The sequence below is a fragment of the Cryptotermes secundus genome, unplaced genomic scaffold (assembly GCF_002891405.2).
Source record: "Cryptotermes secundus unplaced genomic scaffold, Csec_1.0 scaffold838, whole genome shotgun sequence".
Classification (NCBI taxonomy): domain Eukaryota; kingdom Metazoa; phylum Arthropoda; class Insecta; order Blattodea; family Kalotermitidae; genus Cryptotermes; species Cryptotermes secundus.
Window position 1 is genome coordinate 99,263 of NW_019744415.1, and position 6,537 is coordinate 105,799.

The 6,537-nt window shown below is 40.9% G+C and overlaps 1 protein-coding gene across 3 annotated transcripts in view; it reads right to left on the minus strand.

Annotated features, from left to right (window-relative positions):
* LOC111874754 overlaps positions 1–6,313 on the minus strand; it is a 65,962-nt gene extending 59,649 nt beyond the window's left edge. For 2 of the 3 annotated variants that reach the window (XM_023870511.2, XM_023870510.2), the window contains exon 1: positions 6,032–6,313. The gene's annotated coding sequence lies outside the window, so the exon portion shown is untranslated. The remainder of the gene's footprint in view (positions 1–6,031) is intronic. The other variant, XM_023870508.2, reaches the window with a different exon arrangement.
* Positions 6,314–6,537: the final 224 nt, after the last annotated feature.

Below are 6,537 nucleotides of genomic sequence, written 5' to 3' on the forward strand. Positions count from 1 at the left end.
TATATATATATATATATATATATATATATATATATTTGAGGCTCATGCAAAAATAGCCATTTTTACTGTTGTGTAAGAAGTAAGATCGTTGGTCAGTGACTATGAGATGGAAAGAAGCGTGTAGGGGGGAGGTACTTTACGACTCACTGGTCTAATGGTATGATGATTGATGAATTGGAAAAGATTTTGAAGGAAGTGGCCTGAGGTACTACACCGGAATTTGCCTGGAGGGACCAAAGAAAACCACAAATAAACCTCATTCAGGATAGCAGGTATCCCGGCCAGAATTCGAACTGAAACCTCCAGAAAGAGGGAGTCTACAGCGTTACCACTAGATAAACCTGTTCAGTGAGATGGGAATGTTGTCACGAGTGTCAGGCATGAAAGGATTTTTGACAGGTCCGATCGTGGCCTATTAGAATGTGCTTATTCCATCATTCCCCTGAGATGTCTGGGGAAAAGCAAAAACCGTGTCAGTCAGGTTAAATCGGCAGACCGACGGAGATCAGATCCTGAATTCTGCCTACTCAACCAAAGAGCTTTAGGTACGTAGGCCTATTATTGCTGATTCCACTATCGTCCTTCAACAAACGTGCTCAGGGTCTGAAGGTCATTCGTTCCGGAATCATGAAGAAGTGTTTTTATCACATTAAGACTATGGGAAGACTACTGACTTAATGCTCCTAATTTACTCCTTAACTACAGCCCTCCGAGAGCCTTGACCTCCTTTACGACAGATACCCATTCTTCTCTGTTTTTTTTTTTTTTTTTTTTTTTTTTTTTTTTTTTTTTTTTTTTTTTTTTTTTTTTTTTTTTTTTTTTTTTTTTTTGCCTTTCGCCTCCATCTCTTCACTTTCGGGTCTCGTAAATCACTTTCTCCACTTTGAATGCATCTCAGTCTGAACCTTATGACTTTTACCCTCTAGTGCCACAAAATCCTCATGTCCATGAAATGAAGAAAAAGGACATCTGGCAGTTCTAGTTCTTAGCACGGAAATAAAAAGGACATCTTCAAATTTAACAGATAATATGTAAAAGTAAAGTGAAGCTATCCCTATACCAGACCGTGAAGGCCCATAGGGTTGTGAGACGTTGAGGGGCCCACATTATCTAGACAATCGGCTCAAAGATGGCGGTAAGGTTGTCAGCCTTACGAACCGGCCGCGCTTTACTCCCCAGAAAAAATTATTTATCTAATTCCTGGTAATCATTTCTGTTAGATGGGGTTTTTTAATTCAAAATTAGGACAGTCACAATTGACGACAAAGTTCATCATCTCTTTGCCCACAGCTGCTCGTGCAACGTGGCCCTCCTGGGTATAAAAGCGAAATAGATAAGAACTTGGATTCACACTTGCTAAACAACACCGCGATAGTACACTGTATTTATACCGTAAATACAAACTGGAACCATGGGTTCCGGGAAGAATTTTTTTGCTGGGGCGACATAAATTAGCTTACAAACTTACGTTTAAATAATCTTATCTTCTGATACGATTCGATTCGGTGTCTACTGGAAAAGAGAATAGAAATGCTTAACACCAGAAGATCTTCGGTCTAAGAGATGAAAAATCTTAATTTTCATCTACTGCATAAATCTAAACTTGGGTCAGAGCGATGGATATACAGGTATGCTCAGCGTAAAGTTATTTTCTACAGTCTCTGCGCGGTAGTAAACAAAGGTAAGGTATTTCTATGATTGACTAATCAGTCACTAAATCACGAAGACGTATGGGAGAGTAGATTGTGTACGAGTGTATCCACGTATTCTTGACCGCGGCACTAGTTGGTGGTGAGTGATCAGCTTCACGCCCCAGCCACTTTACCCCTGGGTAAAGAGCCCCCAATACCCATTAGATAGGAGGCTGAGTGGGCCCAAGACCAGGTCTGGGCGACGTGAAAAGAGAAAATCTTTCCCTTACGAGACTCGAACTCCGACCACTCGACTGTCCAACCCGTAGCCAGTTGCTATACCCACTGCGCCATCATGGTTACCTTCGGTTACCTTATTAGTGGTAACCAAAATGGATTACAACTACGTCTAATACAATGTAGGATTTACATACTTCCAAATCTTCATGTGAAACTTCTTCCAAGCCTTGAATCCCTAATGTTGTATTTTAACGTCCTGTTGCATTGATTTTCATCCATGATACATATGTAACGTAAGAAGCGACATATGAAATTAAGTGCACTACAAGACGGCCATTACATATGTATCTTGAATCCCTATTAGTTTCTCCGTCTTCAACAATTCCCCGTTCGACTTTCTTCGGTGGTTTGAAAGCAGAACCGGAGACGGAAATCCCATACAGTAAGCAGCGAATTCAAATAACGTAAATTATGGCGAAATTGCAGACAATTTTTTTAAGATTCTTATGGATGGCAGTTTATGGAAAGATATGTTTCTACGTCATATGGGTTTATAGCTACAAAGAGAGCGCTTATCTATGAAGCGTTGTTTGTAAAGGAACTGATAGGCCTAAGTGAATGGGATTCTTAGCGTACGTATGTCTTTCCTTGTTCTTTTCAAGAACATTTCCCTTTGGATGTACGAGTTATGTACTAACATATGGCTCTCGAGAAAACTGTCTCTGTAAACTGTTTATAACATATTCTAATGGTAAGATAGTCTCCTACATATTTTTATTTCAGCCACATTCACCTCCTTTCTTAATAGTACAGGAAGGGGTTCTATACAAGCGAGTTTTCAGAGTGACAAAGAGTGGGGCGAACGTTGAGATATCTCTTCCAAATTGCATGAAAAATAAAGTAATATTGCGATTCTAATGGTTGAAAATTCTTCGTCGCCCTTTCTCTCAGAGGAAGAAATACGTGTTTCGATCCAGTATCAAGGATAAGCCAAAAAACTTAACAGCAAAACTGATGTTTACTTCTAAAATCTGCTGTATCCTTTGCATTCTTTTGGCTCTGCTGCAATTTTATTATTTTATTGAGGGTAGAATTCGGAAGTCACCTATTTTCGAAACAGACGTACCGTATTTAAGCATGTATAGGCCGCGTGCGTGTATAGGTCGCAGCACAATTTTCAGACAGAAATTATAGAAAAATTAATTTTCTTGGAATATTATTTCAGGAGTAGAAATTATTCCGAAATTTGGCAACGTTTAACATTCCTAAATGAAGTGTGATTTCGAATATTTCGAATATACGCCGCACCCCAGTTTTCCTCTTGAATTTTTGGCAAAAAATGTGCGGCCTATACATGCGTAAATACGGTAATTTTAATGGCCTTGTCTGCGCCTTATGAAATTGTTTAATTGAAAAGGAATTTTTAGACCAGATTGAAGAAATCTCCACACGTTTCTCCAAAGAATTTAGGCTTTAGCTTTATAAAAATGTGATGCAGAACGACTATGAAACTGTCCGTGTTCGGCGTGTTAAGAGAAGAGGATAACATCATAAAGTTTATAAAACTTTTACGACTTACAGACCTGTCGCAGCTCATTTATATATTCAGTTTAGTGAGTATTTTGAAAAATAAATTAATAAAACTGTATTTCAATACACGGATTCAAGAATTATATAACTATACTGTTGACATTAACTTTATTCGCCTAATCACAAATATTTATTTTCGAAATAGCTTTAAAGTAAAGTACAATAATCAGATACACCTCATCGTGGTGAGGGGGTTTGAGTATGCCAAGGACCCTGAGAGCTATACCAGCGGTAGTGTAGCTACTGGCAGGGCCTCCCTTACTGGACAGGTCAAAGGGTAGGCATCAGACGAAGAGAGACACCAAAAACTGATGCCGGAAGCAGCGTCATCAGCAGCGACTTGAAGCACAGAGAACAACAGGCGTGACCAGAGTGGTTTGAACGGCTGCTGTACTGCGATGTGGAAAGCAAATGGAAAAACTACCACATTATCACTTTTCCTGGATAGTCTCTTTCCAAAAACAGAGATACCATATATGCGAGATGTTTCCTCTGGAGACAAAACAATCCGGAGGGGCGGATAGAAGTGCCCAGAAGAGGAGGAAGAAGAAGTAAGAAGATGCTGGATGACCTTGGGGACAGAAGAGGATATTTTCATTGGAAGGAGAAAGTTCTAGATCGCATTAAGTGGAGCAACTGTTTTGGAAGAGACTGTGGACCTGTCATCTGACAGATTACTGATGAATGAATGAAATGAATCAGATACTTCTCCCTTTCTAGTAGTTACGTGATGTTATCTGCGGCGAAATTTGTAGCAAACTTCCCTTGTTTATGTAAGATTTGAGGTTTTCACGGCGGTGACTAGAAAGAATGTCGTCTTCTTGGATGTGGCACCGTGTAGATATTTTGTTAGCCGACTTTTCGGAGGAACGTATCGCCTCCATCTTCAAGGTATAAGAAATCCGCGAGCGATGAACCAGCGTGAGCAGGTTTCTGTAGTCTGTAGTTCCTCCGAAAAGTCGGTTAACAAAATACGTACACGGCACCACATCCCGGAAGACGGTATTCTTTCTTTTGTTTACTTATGCTTACTGGAACCAAGGTAAAGTGTAAAATCATACCAACGTTTAATTAATTAAGTACCAAGATATGAAGAATTGTTGAAGGTGTTAAGGTATGGCACATGGCTCGTCCTCAGGTTGCGCATGTAGGAGAAGCCCACCAGTTTTGGAGGGAAGCCGTGAATATATTGAATAAGCAGTCGCGGATAGCCGACAAGGGGTGGCCCTCAAGCTTGGGGGTTGGGCGTGGGGCTAACAACTCCTCACCGTAAAAAATAAATATGTTACGAAAATGAACACAAAGCCTCTGACCTGGACGGATTCCTTGGATAAATGACCTAAGCTAAAGAAAATGGGAATAATCAAGTCAAGGAGGATGAGGTGGAGAGGGCATGTAGCACGAATGGGGGAGACGAGGAATGCGTGTAGGATATTGGTGGGAAAGCCAGAAGGAAAGAACCACTGAGAAGACTAAGGCATAGGTGGGTGGATAATATTAAAATGGATCTCAGAGAGATAGGATGGGATGGTATGGATGGATTGATCTGGCTCAGGATAGTGACCAGTGGAGGGGTCTTGTGAACACAGCAATGAACCTTCGGGTTCCATAAAATGCTGGGGAATTCTTGAGTAGCTGCTGAATTGGCGGCTCCTCCAGAAGGGCTCAGCTCCATGAGTAAATAAGTAAGTATGTAAGTAGGTTAAGGTTAAACTAAATCCAATACAGATGTAATTTAAATTAAAAGAACCAATGGAAGTCTCAAGTGTCACATGTTGTTCTTTGCTGGAAGAACATTAAAGCATTTCCATTATACCTAAAAAGAGGAAGTAATATTAACAGTGTGATGAAATGAAGGTATGGGGGAAAGATTGGTGGAAAATGTAGCATGCGCAAGGAGAACAGAAAAGCATAAATTTTGCTCAGAATACCTGAAGAGAATAGAAGTTGGCTTAGGCGGGATGTGGACCTACACGACTGAATGGAGTTCTTGTGAACACGTCAATTAAATTTGGGAATTTCTTCCTCATCTGGGCGACAATCTGTTTATGAAGAAGGACGCTGCTTCACGAAGTCTGTTATGGCATTTCGCTAGTGCAGGTGAACACTGTGGCCCTCTGCATTGCGATATGCGAGCGGCAGATCAGCATCGTTTGAAACATTCCGGTTCGTTTCTTTCAATGTCGCCCCGATAATTTAATGGGGAAAGATCTGAAAGCATGTTTGCGTATGTGTGGGCGCCAGCGGGGTGTGGAGGGGGAATTAGGCATCACACACTGCCCCTAGATATTTTGAAAACATCAACATGGAAGAAAAAAGAGCAAAGTGTACCAAATATCAGTAACGTAAATTGCAAGTATTTTTCTTAAAAAAAAAACATTATTCTATCTTGAATGGTGTGGGTTGACAAGCAGAATGAAACTACGGCTTCAACGTAAGTATGCAAGCAAATTCTCTGTACCCTCCACACCGAAAGAAAATCACAGCGGCGCCCATGGCTTTATATATACAGAATGTTATAGATAAACACAATATATGTAAATATGTATATATAAGATGCTTGACAATACCTGATTGTTGCACATGACATCCTTGCAGATCAGACTTAACACATGAAAACTCACGGCACTATAAAACACAATCCTAAGCGCAACAAGACAGTCTGAAGTTGGTACAAGCCTCGCCACTTCGCGTCTACACTCTGTGCTGTCCAGTTAGCGACTGCAACGACTGCAACAAAGGTGCCTATGAAAACCTCATGATCGAAACAGCGCTACGATACGCACTGGTTAGCTGCCATGAGAGTCGGCCGTCGAAGAGGAACCGGAGACGGAAATAAAATGCAAATCCTTCACGGAATCATCTAATGTAAAGCAATTGCTGTAAACTCGACTGAACAGCTACTGACACATCGCTCACTGCGTTCCAATCTTCCCCATGTACGGCACACCTATTATATTATATACGTAGTTCCATGTATTACTGCAAAGCCGTGTATGAAGTATCAAGGTCAGTAGCGTAGCGACGTTTCAGGGAGTCCGGCCGCATAATAAGGGTTTGCCCCCCCCATACGTTT